Genomic DNA, 15,001 nt, shown 5'->3' with positions numbered 1-15,001 from the left:
CCATTGTACAGATGAGGAAACTGAGTCTCAAAGGAATTGAGACTTGCTTGGGAGTCATTGGTACTATGCAGGATTTGAACAAGGCTCTCCCTGACTTCAGGCGGAGCTCTCTACTCATTCTCACTTTCTGACTCAGTCTTTGATTATACATAGGGATGATTTCATTTTTATCCTCGTGTAGGTGCCCAATAAATACATGCTGGTTTCTTGTTTGATTAGTTGTTGACCGGAGGCAGGTTATCTGACCAATAAGCTACATTGCCTTTCAGAAGCTACTTAGCAAGAACAGTTAATCAAACAAAGAAGTCACCCACTTGTGGACTTCCTCTACAAAGTGGTCACAATCCAGCGATCTCCCCAGCCTAGCCCTGTCCTGCTGTGCTACTCCAGGGATGGTGGCCTTTGCCAGCCCGAGCTCACAGTGTTTACATATGCTTGTTTTCATGGTATCTCCCCTAGTAGACTGGGAGCTCCTTGAGGACAGGGACTGTCTTTTGCCTCTTGGTATCCCCAGTACTTGATATAGTGCCTGGAACACAGTAGGTCCTTAATAACTCTTTATTGACTGACTGAATATAAGATCCTTAAGATCAAGGGGTTGAGGTTCATTCTAGCTATTTATACCCAAAGACTAGCACGTACAGTAGGTGTTTAATAAGTACTTGCGAATCTTTAAGTACTATGTAATATTAGTCAGTGGTGGTGGTGGTGGTGGTGGTGGTAGTAGTAGTAGTAGTGGTAATGGTGGTAGTGGTGGTGATAGTAGTAGTAGTAATAGTATTGGTGATGGTTATAGTAGAGGCAGTAGTAGTGGTAGTAGTAATTGTACTGGTAGTAGTAGTACAGGTAGTGGTGGTGGTGGTGGTGGTGGAAGTAGTAGTAGTAGTAGTAGTGGCAGTAGTAGTAGTGGTGGTGATGGTGGTGTTTGATTAAAGGATCACTTTGATTAAAGGGCACATTTCTTGCTCCTTGCCCAGGATGCCAAATTGCTAACTGTGTCTCTAATTACCCAACTAGTGATTTCTTTTCATTGTTATCTCAATTAATATTTAAACCGCATGGTTTTTTTTTATCTTCACTGAAGGAGACTTTGCCACCCTCTCCTTATTTTTGTCCTGCCTTAGGATTTCCTTTCTCCCATCATTTTATGTTCTTCTGTGTCTTTTCCTTTTCAGATTCTGTTTCTCCCTTTACAGTTAGTTCTTCACAAACACTTATGTTGGCATTTCCTCTGCAGTCCCATGCTAAATGATGCAAGGGACACACAGACCAATAAATCATGGCAGGAGTTTAGTAGGAGCTCAATTCTTGATAACATGCAAGCTGTATACACAACCATAACATAAATTGGAACACAAGTGCATGAGTGAAGGACAGAGCTTTGAGATCAGAAGTGAACAAATCCTCTGCTTTAGAATGGATCCTTCTTTTAAAGATTTGCCCTTATCAACATTCACTGGATAGAACCATGGAATCCAGAAAATGAAAGGGACCTTAGAGTCCATTCAATGCATCGTTTCTGAACAGGGATCCCCACTACCATATACCCAACAAGAGGACATTTTGCTTCTGCATGAAGACCTCCAGTTATGGGGAGCTCACCGCCTTTGTGGTAATCCATCCCACTCTGGATCAGCTCTCACTGGCAGGAAGTTACTTCCTAATATCAAGCCAAAATGACCCTCTGCAACTCCCAGCCCTCCACCATTGCTACTGAGTCTGCCCTCTGGGTCCAAATGGAAAAACTCCAATCTGTGTTCTTTTCTCCTCACTTCCCCCTCTGTTTGTCCCTGCGGATCCTCTGGCCTGATATATTTCCCTTTATTTCCCCATCATCTTAAACTCTGACTTTTCTCTACAAGGTTCATCATCCTCTCCTGGTGGTTATGACTAAGACAAGTCAGAAAGATGTAGCGAATGGGACCCTAGGTTCAAATACCTCAATGGTAACCAGAATTTATATAGCACCTAGTACATGCCAGACTCTCTGCTAAGCACTTTAAAATATTATCTCATTTGAGCTTCACCACAACCCTGGAAAGTAAGTGCTATTATTACTTCAATTTTACAGATGAGGAAACTGAGGCAAACAGAAACTAAGTGACTTGCTCAGGGTCACACAGCTAGTAAGTAAGGATTCGAACTCAGGTCTTCCTGACTGTAGCTCCAACATTCTATCCATTACATCACTGAGGTACCTGCTTATGGTCTTCACTGAGCCTCAGTTTCTTTTTCTGTAAAATGGGATTGATGATACCTACAGACCTACTTTACAGGGCTGATGGGAGACTCAGAAGAGAAACTTTGAAAAACATATGTAAAGAGCTTTGTAGACTTTAAAATGCTCTATAAATGCCAATTATGATGCTAGAGCCCATCCCACCACCCATGTATGTAAATTCTTCCTTCCTCTGGGCTACAGTAATAGGAAGTGGGGTTTATTACCTTGAAAGTCTCCATCACAGTGAAATGCATTCATTGAAAAGGTTTTTTCCATCCATTCCAAGTGAATGATTCTAGGCAATGTGGCCACGGTCCTTGAAAATCTACCCAGGCAGCAACCACGGAGGATGGGAAGGATGGTCCCTAGAATGAGGAGGGGGCCTGTTTCAGGACAAGGTGGGGTGAGGCTTTCCTTACCTCCCTGGGTCCCATGCTTTTATCAAAGGTCATGAAGATGGATTGCAAAGCATGCAATGGGGCCACCTGGACTTCCCAGAGTTCCCTCTGCCCAGTGGGCACTCAGAGAATGTGGCTGCACAGCAGGGAAGGGCTGAGGCCAAGGGGGGAGAATCATTCTTTCTGCTGGAAGATACATATGAAGATGTGTCATAGACATTACAGGTAAATCTTGAATTTGGGTGATAGCCCTCATTCAACCAAAGAAATGCACGTAATGGAAGATTTCCAGGCTCAGAGGACACAACCCTGTTTGTCCAAAAGGTAAAATGGAACATGGGTAGGGTTCCTGATCCTGAAATCAATCCAAGATGGGAATCTGGGTTGGAAGTCTGCCTATGGCACTTTTAGCTGTGTGACCCTGGGTAAGTCACATAAACTCTCTGAGGCTCCATTTCCTTATCTGTAAAATGGGTGGGTTAGAAGAGAAGCCTCTGAGATTCCTTCTAGCTTTCCATGCATGGTCCTCTAATCCACTGATCTCTCTCACAAGTCTCCTCCCCTCCACTCACACAGCCACCCCCTAATACAGGTCCTCATCACTTACCTGGATTATTACCATAGCTTCCCAGTTGATCTCACTACATTAAGCTTCCATCCAACATATGGCTGCCAATGTGACATCTCTAAAGCACAAATCCATTTCCTGCTCAGTAATCCTCAATGGCTCCCTCTTACCAGGAGAAACAAATACTATAAAACTCCTGTTTGACCTTTAAAGCCTAGCTCCAACCTACCCTTCCAGGCCTTTTAGACAAGGCTTATCTTCACCCAGTATACTGTCCAGTCAAATTGACTTTTTTCCCTGACATTCTGACTCAGGACACTCCTTCTGCCATCTCGGTATCTGTCCCCCAAGCCCAGAAAGCACTGCCCTCTCGCCACTACCTCTTAGACTCCCCAGACTCCTCCAAAACTCCAAAACACCTGATCCTCCTCAGCTGTCCTACCAAATTCCTTTGTATTTATTTCTTAGGGTCAGTCTGGGATAGGGGATCATGAGCTAAAATCTATACCATAAAGACCTGGGATCAAGTGTTGCCATCCCATACTTACTGGCTCTCTAACCCTGGGCAAGTCATTTTTAGCTCTGTCTAGACTAGTCTCTAAGACTAAGTTGTAGAGAAGGTGCCAACCTGTATTGGTTGAAGGATTTTCCTCTTCTGGGAGTGCCTCATATCAATACAATCCCTGGTCTTATCTTTAATTCTGTATTTTCTCTAGACTTATATGTACACGTTTTCTCTCCCTGTTTAATGTATGTATTGCGTGTGTGTTTGTGTGTGTGTACATGGACTCCTTTGATGATTAGTCTGATGAAGCCTTATGGACCCCTTCGCAAAATAATCTTTTAAAACACTTAAAATAAAACCCATAGGGCAGCTAGGTGGCACAGCGGATCGAGTGCCAGAGCTGGAGTAGAGAAGACCTGAGTTGAAATCCATCCTCAGACATTTACTAGCTGTGCGACCCTGGACAAATCACTTAACCCTGTTTGCCTCACTTTCCTCATATGTAAAATAAGCTGGAGAAGGGATCTTTACCAAGAAAACCCCAAGTGGGGTCATGAAGAGTTGGACACAACTGAAAATGACTGAACAGCAACAGCTATGAACATACACACATACACACACACACACACATATATAAAATGTGTGTATATGTGTGTGTATGTGTGTAATTTTCTTAATCAAGTTCATGAATCCCAGGTTAAGACCCCTGTCCTAGGGAATATGAGGTCTATAAGAGCAGGAGCAGCCTTGTTCTTGTCTTTTTATCTCATGCACCTAGCTCAGCACCAGGTACATAGTAGCTTGTGAATGGCTGGGTTTGAAAGTCCCTCTCTAAACGTGAGTTCTTCCTCTTGCTGCCCTTGGCTGCTGGTCACTTCTATGCCTCCACCAAACTGTTAAGGACAGTTGTCCTGTACTGTGAGCTGCCACCTCATCCCAGAGGCTCTGAGGGGTCACCTCATTGCCCTCATTACTCTTCTTCACCTGTGGCTCTCCCCAATTCTGACCATGGACAAGGGGAGGTCTATCACAGAGGTGGATTGAGACAGTTTGTTTACTGTTCCTTAGACACAGGGCCATGGCCACGGCAGGGCAGGGAGAGACTGGGGACCAGAGGTCTGTCTCTAAATGAGTCTCGAAAGAGCTCAGACACCCAGCTCCACAAATGAGGCCATTCTTTGCTCTGCGAAGTGCAGGAGAAGGTTAAAAGAAATTTCCTTCTCTACCAATTGAGATCAAGCAGGAGCGAGCCCCCTTGGCCTGTGAAAGTCGACTCCATATTTTAGAGGTCATGGACTTTCACTGACATGGAGGTGAGGGAAATGCAAAATCACTGATGCTCAGTTAGGAGCATCCTCAGTGGCTATTTAGTTCAGCTCATGCTGAAAAAAGAATTCTTTCTACAATACGTCCAATAAGTGGTCATCTCGGTTCCGCTTTAAGACCTACAGTAAAGGGCACCTGAATGAATGAATGAACAAATATTGACTAATTCTTTATTTTGTTTCAGGCATTGTTCTAAGTCCTGGGGACATCACAACAAAAGGAGAATATCTGTTCCCTCAAGAAGCTTATGTTCTAATGGTGTTGTTCAGTCTTTTCAGTCATATCCATCTCTCTATGATCCCACTTGGGGTTTTCTCTGCAGACATATTGAAATGGTTTGCCATTTCCTTCTCCAGTTCATTTTACAGATAAGGAAACTGAGGCAGGCAGGGTTCAATGACTTGCCCAGGGTCACACACCTAGGGCTGGATTTGAATTAAAGAAGATGAATCTTCCTGACTCCAGGCTTGGCACTCTATGCACTATGGTATCACTTAGCTGCCCAATGATAGACCTCCCCTTGCCCAGGGTCAGGAGTAGGGAGGACCACAGGTGAAGGAAAGCGATGGGGCCAATGAGGTGACCCCTTAGAGCCTCTGAGACCAGGCAGCCCTCTAAGATGAGGTGGCAGCTCACAGCACGGGGCAGAAATGCCTGTCCCTAGTTTGGTGGAAGCATAGAAGCAACCAGCAGCCAAGGGTTACAACCACAGCAGAAGAAGAAACTACAATAGGAAGGGAGATTTAGTCCAATGAGTTACAGGGATGGTAAGCTGGTCTATAGGACACATGATTGGCACACTCATTCTAGAAGCATTGACATTAATGATTACTGTACCCAGAACAAGAGGGAGAAATGGTGTCAGGATCTGAGGAGGTGTTGGGAACTTGAGAGGGAACAGGAAGTTACAGGAAAACTGGGGTAAACACTCCAGGCTCACAGATTTTATCCATGCTGAGAGCTAGAGAGATAGTGAAGAAGACAGAATACTGAGTCTGGGGTAAGGAAGACCTGAGTTCAAATCTTGCCTTGTATACTTACTAGCTGTGTGACCTGAGCAAGTCATTTCACTCTGTTTGCCTCAGTTTCCTCATCTAAAAAAGGTTGATCATGATTGAATCCCCTTCTCAGGGTTGTTGTGAGGGTCAAATGAGATATGAATAGCATGTCAGATATAATTGTTCCCTTCCCTTAAATAGATTGTGTGTAACCCCAGCCTCAGTCAAACATTTTTGACAAGTATTGTTAAGTTCTAGCCATGAGATGGGCCTGAGTTGTTTTTTTTCGCCTGTAAAATGAGGGAGTATGTTTTGGGGATCTCCCTTTTAGCTTTAAATCTATGATCTGGTGAAATGACCAGCCTGGGATTTGAACCAAGGTCCATCTGATGTCATACGTTTCCTCAGCTCCGTTGGACTCCAGATGGAAACAAAGCCCTTTGAAAATGTGAGTGTGCCTTTCTTTGTCTTTGTAACCTAAGTGCCCGGTGTTGAACTCTCAGCTTGGATCTCGTTGGCACTTGGTGAAGTCTGTGGACCTCGTCTCAGTATCATGCTTTGAAATTCATAAAATGAAAGACAAATGGTTCTAAAGGAAGACAATCATACTGAATACAGTTTTCAAAATATTTTTTCTTAAAAAAAAAGTTCACAGACCCCAAAGTAAGAGCCCTCGACCTAGCATCTAAGAGACATTTTATAAATACTTGATGAAATGATTGATTCGTTCTCATTTTTCTCATCTTCTTCCATGGGGTTCAGATAGAAACAATCAATCCTGAAATGATTCACTATCCCGCTATTACTTATGATGTTTGGTATTTTTATCTTTGTAGTTAGTACTTACAATAGTTAGGAATGCTGACTGTGGCTGGCCACATCTGTTGGATCTCACTGTCCAACCACACTCTGGTTCTCACGGGACCAGAAGCCTCTGAGACTCCCTATCCCCTAAGAATCTAGGGCTTCTCAGCATCCCTGGGCACATGCTTCCAAGTCTTTTCCCATAAGGCCCTTAAATGACATGCTGTTCTGCCCTTGAACAAGGGAGCTGCTGGCTGTGTCAGCCGCTGGTTCTCAGCCTATTGGCAGGTTCCAAGCAGAGCAGCTGTGGGCTTCTGGCCCCTGGCTCACTTTTCCATCTCTCTTTCTCTCGAGATGCTCTCTCTTTTATTTCTCTGTTTTAAGTTGAATCGGATGCTCCTTTCATGTCTGGAAAGAGAGGTGGAAAGGAGGAAGGACTGGAGAGTGTCAAGGGGAGATAGGGTGGGTGAGACCGAGATCCTCAAACCCAGTCTCTCAGGTGTAGAATGAAGGGTGGACACAAAGAATGCTACCTGCCCCAGAAAGAAGAGAAGCCTGGGTTCTAGGCGTCCAAACCAGGTTCTCAGCTTTAAGCAATGTTGCACTGCCTCCTAGTGGTAGCCAGAAGGAGGACAACCTGGAGCCCCACTCACTTCTGCTGCTTGGAAAGGGAGAATGAGGGAGAACATTTCAGAGCCTTCCTAGGCATTTTGCAGACAATGGAACCTGAGAAAAAGTTGTATACTGAGGGCTCCCTCTTTCTCAGTCCTTCTTCAAGTCTCCCCCCAGACTATGACCACCTCTGTCCCTCCTCCTGCTTGGCATGATCCACTCTGTTCTCAAAAGCTCCTGTACATCTACCCCCAGTTTCTGATGCCTTCTCCTCTCAGGTGATTTTCCATCTCCTCTGTATATATTTTGTACGGACTCAGTTATTTACATGCTGTTTCCTCCATTAAAGAGTAAGATTCTTAAGGGAAGGGAATAGTTTTCTTTTTCTTTCTGTCCCTAGTGTCTAACACAGTGCTTGACACATAGTAAGTGCCTGATGAAGGCTTGCTGACTCACAACTGACTGACTTCCCCTCTTGGGCATCATCTTTTCCTCCTCTTAAGGATAACAGGCTATAGAGTTGGAAAAGACACTTGAGGTCATCTAGACCAGCTCCTTTATTTTACAGTTTAAGAAACTGAGGTTCAGAAAGGGAAGGTCTTGGAGCTAGAAGAAACCTGAGAGAACAGCTAGCCTAACCTCTTCCCCTTCACTTTACAGATGAGGAAACTGAGGCCCAAAGGGTTTAACTGATTGACCAAGTTCACACTGGTAGCAAATAGTAGAATCTGAATTTAAACCCAGGTCCTCCGACAGCAAACGTGGTCCCCTTTGCTCTTTAACCTGCTGCCAAGGTCAGTCGATAACAGAGACAAGGTCCAGACAATGATTCTATCACCCTCTCCAGAGTTCCTTCTGCTCCCCTGGAAATACGTCACAGTGGAAAGAGCACTAATCCCAAAGTCAGAGGATCTGAATTCGAACCCTGGCCTGCCCTTTTGGCTACATAGCCTTGAGCAAGAGACCCTCTCTAAGCCTTAGTTTCCTCATCTGTAAAATGAGGGGTGGACTAGATAACTTCTCAGCCCCCCGATTTATTGCCCTCATACTAGGATTCTATGACTGCTACTGCGTTTCCCTAAGCCTCAGTTTCCTCATCTGTAGTAAAGTGAGGAGGATAGCAATAGATTCTTCTAAGGTCCCTTCCAGCTTAAACTTATGATTCCCTACCATACCTCCTTCCCTTGGCTTCTAGAATTTTGCAGAAAATTTGCAGAAACAAAAACATGGGGTTTGTTTTGTTTGTTTTTGGTTTTTTATTGTTCTGAATTTCCCTGATAAGAACAACTGAGATTCCTTTTTTTTTTTGAAGTAGGAAGAATTTAGTAAAATGAGCCTCCACTTGGGCAGAGCCTGTGGCGCTGGTCCTTCAGTTAGGGAGGCTCACACTTCTTTTGCGTATCCTACAGGTGCATATCTCTGAACTTGCACCTGCCTGGTAGCCCCTAGACTCCTTTAAGGCAGGGATAACCTCACTGTTGTCTTTGCATCACCCACACCTAGCACGGTGCCTGGCATATATTAGGTGCTTAATAAATGCTTGTTGACTGATTGAAGACCAGTGTTCAAATTCCCTAACTGTGTGACCTCGGGGAAATCATTTAGAGATAGAGACTCTGTATTCACTATCTGTTCACTATCACATATCACTGTTTCACTATCTCCCAAATGAAAAATAATAACAGCTACCATTTCTATGATACTTTAAGATTTACAAAGCATTTTACATATGTTATTTTTTATCATATTCTCAATTTACAGACTGAGACTGAGCAAAATTAAGGAACTTGCCTAGTAAGCATCTGAAGGAGGATTTGAACTCGGATCTTCTGATTCCAAGTCCTGCAAGCTCTATCCATTCTTCCACCTAACTGCCTATAAAGCCCATCTTACCTACCTTCTAGCATTCTTGTGAGGTTTCATGGGGAAAGTGCAGAGAAAGTGCTTTGTGATATCTGAAGCCCAACAGAAATGTCTATTATTCCTCTCCAGAAGTTTCCAGATGCTTGTTTTAGTCACTGGAAGCCTTCAGCATCTCCTCCGTGAGCAGATCAGATCAAGGCGTATGGAATAATGATTCTATGTTTCCAACACCTTGTGGGCAGCCTGTGAGTCTTTCAATAACTCGCTTGGCCCCCCATTCAGTCATGCCAATTAGCTTAAATAAAGAAAAGGAAGGTTTATCCCTTGCTCTCCGGAAGATGCCCATTTCCCTTCTCAGAGAGTTTTGTGTTGGGAGAAGGCAGGGGGCTCAGCAGTGACTCTCCCAGCCCCCGATGGCTTTGAGTGGCAGAAACATGCTTTGGATGTGGAAGGCAGAAGGATTTCCTGGGAGGCCCAACCACCTGCTCCCCTCGCTCATTTAATAAACTCCATGGTGCTTTGCTCCTGGCTGGGTGGATATTTTTTTTCTTTAAGAAAAAATAAACTAGGTTGTGGCTCCGAAGTAAAACATGGATGTGTTCACTGACTGTTCTCTTCTAGAGCCTTCCCTCAGGGACCTGAAAGAAAACAATTTAATAAATGCCTCCTGTTGCAGTTTTATGGAATCCAGTCCAGGAGCTTGGTAAGCACCTACTATGTGCCAAGCACCATGCTAGGCACTGGGGTTAGAAAGAAAACAAAATGAACCACAACAAAAAAGTTCTGCTCTCAAGGAGCTGGAGGTCTTTTGGAAGACATGCAAAAAGCAAACGCATCCATAAGTGCTCCCATGTACTTTGAGAGGAGGTGGCATCAGGAACGGCCTCATGCAGGAGGTGCCAAGGATGCTAAGAAGAATGGAGGTAAGGCAAACAGTCAGGAAGCCATCTTGGCTGGCAACCCCATAACTACCCAAGGAGAATATCACAATACTACAAAGATTCTTGTTCATAATGGTGACCCAGCTGCTCCAGATTTCATTCTTGACAGGGAGCCAGGAGACCTGTGTTCAAATCCTGCCTCAGAGATATACTAGCTGTGTGACCTTGGGCAAGTCCCTTCACCTGTGTCAACCTCAGTTTCCTCATCTGTAAAAATGGGGATAATAATAGACCACCTTGGCTAGAACATGTGCTAATGAGGAATAATAAGAAATAAGCCTCCAAAGGTAGACTGGAGCCAAGTGGCTTTAAATGGCAATAAGGAGTTAGTATTTGTCCCCTAAACCCACCGCTTAGGCCCCCACAACTCTAAATGTTAGAAAGGAAACTCCTCGAGGGCAATGACTAGCCAGTTTTGACAGTTGTATTCCTAGTGCCTACCACAAAGGTACTTTATTCATTCATTCATTCATTCATTCATTCATGTGTGCATGCATGCATGCCTGTATTCCAGACAATAGGGAGCGAATGAATCTTCCCAAGCAGGGAAGTAACACAGCCAGTTTTTTGCTTCAGGATGATTATTTTAGTAGCTGAAGGTAGGACGGAACAGAAAAGGGAGCCTGGGAGCCAGCTGTCCAAATTAGGAAGCTGTTAACAGTAACCCGGGCAAGATGTGATAAAGTCCTGAATTGAGGGATAAGCCTAGATGTTCATTGTGACTTAAGAGAAACCATGTTTCCTCAGAGAGGTCAAACAAGACAGCAATTGTAACTACATACCATGCAACACAGAGCCCAGAACCTTTTATCCGGAGCCTCCTGTACATAGAGCACTGTGTGAAAAGGTCCAGCCACTGCCTTCATGGAGTTTATAGTCTGATTGAGGGCTTGAGTTACAATGAGGTCTGAGGAAGGTAGGTTTTCCCAGCTAAGATCAAAGAGGACTTCCTGGAAGGCGGTGATTCAAGTTGAGCCTTAAAGGGTGGGTAGAACTGGAGAGAAGAAAAATATTTATGTTCAAAAGATGGACCTCCAGATAACTGTAGTCAATTAATCAACAAGCATTTATTAGCATCCTACTAGGTGGCAGGCACTGTGCTAAGTGTTAGAGATACAAAGACAAAAGTGAAACTCTCCCTGTCCTGGAGAAGTTTGCAATCAACCTGAGAAGAGACCACACTTGCATCTATTAATCAACAAGCCTTTCTTAAGGATTTACCCCTAAGTATCAGGCAGAGTGCTGAGTGCTAGAAATACAAAGAAAAAAGTAAAACCAGTTTTCATCCTCAGGGAAGCTCACATTCAATTGGGTGAGACAACATATAAATCAATGTATACAGAGAAAGTGAAAGTTTCATATGCATGGAGGGTACATGCAAAAACTGCACAAAGTAGTTGAGAGAGAGATGGTGCTATGACCTGGAGGAATCAAGAAAGGCATCATGTAGATGTCAGCAGAGGTATGCATTTTATATGGAGCCCAGCCAAATGGAGAGTGCTGGAGTAGGAGTAAGGAAGAAGCAGATGCCATCTCTGATATTTACTAGCCCTATAGTCACGGGTATCTCTTGATTAAACCTCTCAGTTTCAGGCACTTCTCTAAGACTATACCCCCCAAAAATGGTTGTGATCTAAATCCGTAGAGGGAGTTTCTTAACTGAGAAATGAATATGCATCAGAATCTTTGAAAAATTAAGTGTTTTATTGTATTTGAAATAAGATGGACTGTCACATAGCAAAAGCAAGGAAGAGCCCTCAGACCCCATTTTCATCCTTGCAATGGCAAGGGAAATGGAGGCGGCATCTATTCCATCTATATTCTTTCATGACAAATCACTTTACCTTTCTGGATCCCAGTTTCCTTCACTGTAAAATGAGAGGAATGGATTCAATGACCTTGGCGATCTCTTCCAGTTCTACTACTGATAAATCTAGATCACTTTTTCTTGTCTTACACCCAAAGAAAAGGGTCCAATGCAATGAGTTTTCTTTTTCAAATTTGGTGGTGCAAGCCTGAGGTGCCCAGTGCCAATTTCCAAGCCAAGGTGGAGTTTTATAGCTGCAAGCTGGAGCTCTGAGCCATAGCAATCTGGGGGATAATGGAAGTGCTGACACAACCTTCACTTCCACAGCAAGAATGGTGCCATGATAATTTATAGGCAGAACATTTTGGTTTTGTCAGGTTTTTCAACATAGCCCGTTATCAATTTGAAGGAGAACTGTCTTGTTAAAGCTTCAGAGTGGCATCTGTTCCTGTTGGTTATACATTATGCTTATATTTGCAGTGGTATTTTAGATAGCAATTTTTCCATATGGAAAAGGATTACGTTGATGCATGTTCAATTTTCAGTACTATATCCACTAATTAGAATGACCAGCATCATCTTCATTGTGCTTGTCTTCATCACAGCAAGCTAGAAAACAAAATTCCCTAGCCCAGTGGTCTTCCTCCATGTATGATTTATCTTAGCAATGACGACAATAATAATAGCTAGCATTTATACAGCAATTTAAGATTTGCAAATCACTGCAAGGCAGGTGCTGTTATTATCCCCATTTTATGAATGAGGAAACTAAGAAGAACAGAGGTTAATTAACTCTCCCAAGGCTACACGTCAAATAATATGTGTCTGAGGTAGGGTTTGAACTCAGATCCTTCTGAACCCAAGTCCTGGACCACTTGGCTGTCTTCCCACTGTTCAAGCCTAATGCTTTCTCTGATGTTCCCCCCTCCTACAAGCCCCTTTCTTAACAACAAAAAAGTTTAGAAATGACATAGAGAGAGAATGGACTCATCACATATCAATCAATCAACCAACCAACATTCATTAAGCAGCTACTTATGGCAAGGCATCATGCCATGATCTGGTCATACAAAGATAGAAATGAAAAATACCCTTAGAGGAGTTAACATTTTATCAGAGGAGACACCATGTAGACATTTGAATAAATACAAAATAGATGCAACGTGGTTTGATGGGTGACACTAGTGGCTTGGAAGGATCCAGAAAGACTTCATGAAGAAAGAGATGCCTCATCTGAGTCTTGAATGAAAGCAAGGATTCTAAGACAGAGAGGTAAGGGACTAGGAGAGGGCATCCGAGGAAGAAGAAACATCCCAGGAAAAGGCATGGAGATGGGAAATGGACTGTCATGTCTGAGGAGAATTTAAAAGTCCACTTTAGAGAATAAAGTGGGAGTGACGTGTGATAAGGCTGCAAAGTTAGGTTGGCATCAGGTTAGGGAAGGCTTCAAATGTCAAATACGGGCATTTAGATTTGCTCCTGGGGATATCAGGGAGCCATTGCCACTTACTCCTTTAGAATTCAAGTTCCTTGAGACCAGGGACTGATTGGTTTCATCTTGGAATTCTAATCAAGAACCTTACACAATTGGGGGTGGGGATGGAGGGAGCGTGGTCATGGAGACTAGGATTTCACCAGCATGGGACACTCCCGGTGTAGAAAATCCCTCCACTTATGTAGCTACGCATCTCATCTTTGACTTAGAGCCTTATAGCTTATATTACATTCCCAAGATCACACAGCTAGCATGGATTGGAGGCAGGACTTGAACCCAGATATTTCTGATTTCATAGATAGTATACTATTCATGGTATCTCACTTTCTCCTATCTTCCACTTATAGGCACTAAATAAATATTTGTTGAGTTGAGTGAGTTGGATTGGATACCTGTGACACACTGAACAAGTTTATTGACCATTCTAGACGTCAGTTACTGCACCTTTAGAATACAAAGATTGGACAAGATCAGTGATTCCCAGCCAAGGGCAGAGGGGATGGGGCAGGAGAGATAGGCTACAGAGTCATTGCAGTGGGTCGGTATAAGAAATAAGCAAACGTCCTTTCTCAAAACAGAATAAATATGTCTCCCACAAATTTGAATTACATTTTTAAATGTAAATAGATGCTGAGGCAATTAATAAAATATTAATTTTAAAGCATTTCTGAGTTCATCCAGGTTATTTTCACAACTAGAAAAAGGTAGCTGAGCAAATATCCACAGTTGCTTACCTATTTGCCTTGCTTACCTATATGCCTTGATTTGTACAGCCTTTAGGAGGATATTCCACACTCATCCTGAAGGCATCCTTAAGGAAAGGGATAGACAAGGACAGGCAAGCTTTTACAAATGATATTCTCCAGCAGCATACATTTTTGCAGCTACATAATTGACTGACAGATATAGAGAATACAAGATGTTTCTGTGTTCATTATCTATTGGTTAGATAGAAAGAAGGGGAAAAAAACAAACACTCCCTTTGAAGGTTTCTTCTATCAAAGTGCCTCCCATGCAGAGAGGATCCTATATGATCCCCTGAACATCCTTCCCAACAGTGATACCATCCTCTGATTGCTAATATCAATCATGGCTTATTACAAGCAGCTAACTGCTCATCAAAAATTGGAGATCCAGCAAAGATTTAAAGAGAAGGATTCCCTATACACCACGTGTTCTTAACCTGGGGGGTCTGGGAACTTAAAAAAATTGATAACTGATTTTAATATAAATGGTTTTTTTAACCTCATGTATTTTATGCTATGTATTTAAAAATATGATTTCAGGAAAATGCTAACCGCATCCAGAGAAAGTGCTGTGGAGTCTGAATGCTGATTGAAGTTACTGTTTTGAGTTTTTTTGCTGCTTTTTATTTCTCATGGTTTTTCCCTTTTGTTCTGATTCTTCTTTCACAACATGACTAATGTGGAAATGTGTTTAATATGATTACACATGCATAGTTT

The sequence above is a fragment of the Notamacropus eugenii genome, chromosome 2, assembly GCF_028372415.1.
Source record: "Notamacropus eugenii isolate mMacEug1 chromosome 2, mMacEug1.pri_v2, whole genome shotgun sequence".
In the NCBI taxonomy this organism is placed as follows: Eukaryota; Metazoa; Chordata; class Mammalia; order Diprotodontia; family Macropodidae; genus Notamacropus; species Notamacropus eugenii.
The sequence above is the reverse complement of the archived record's forward strand: the minus strand, read 5'-3'. Positions refer to the sequence as shown.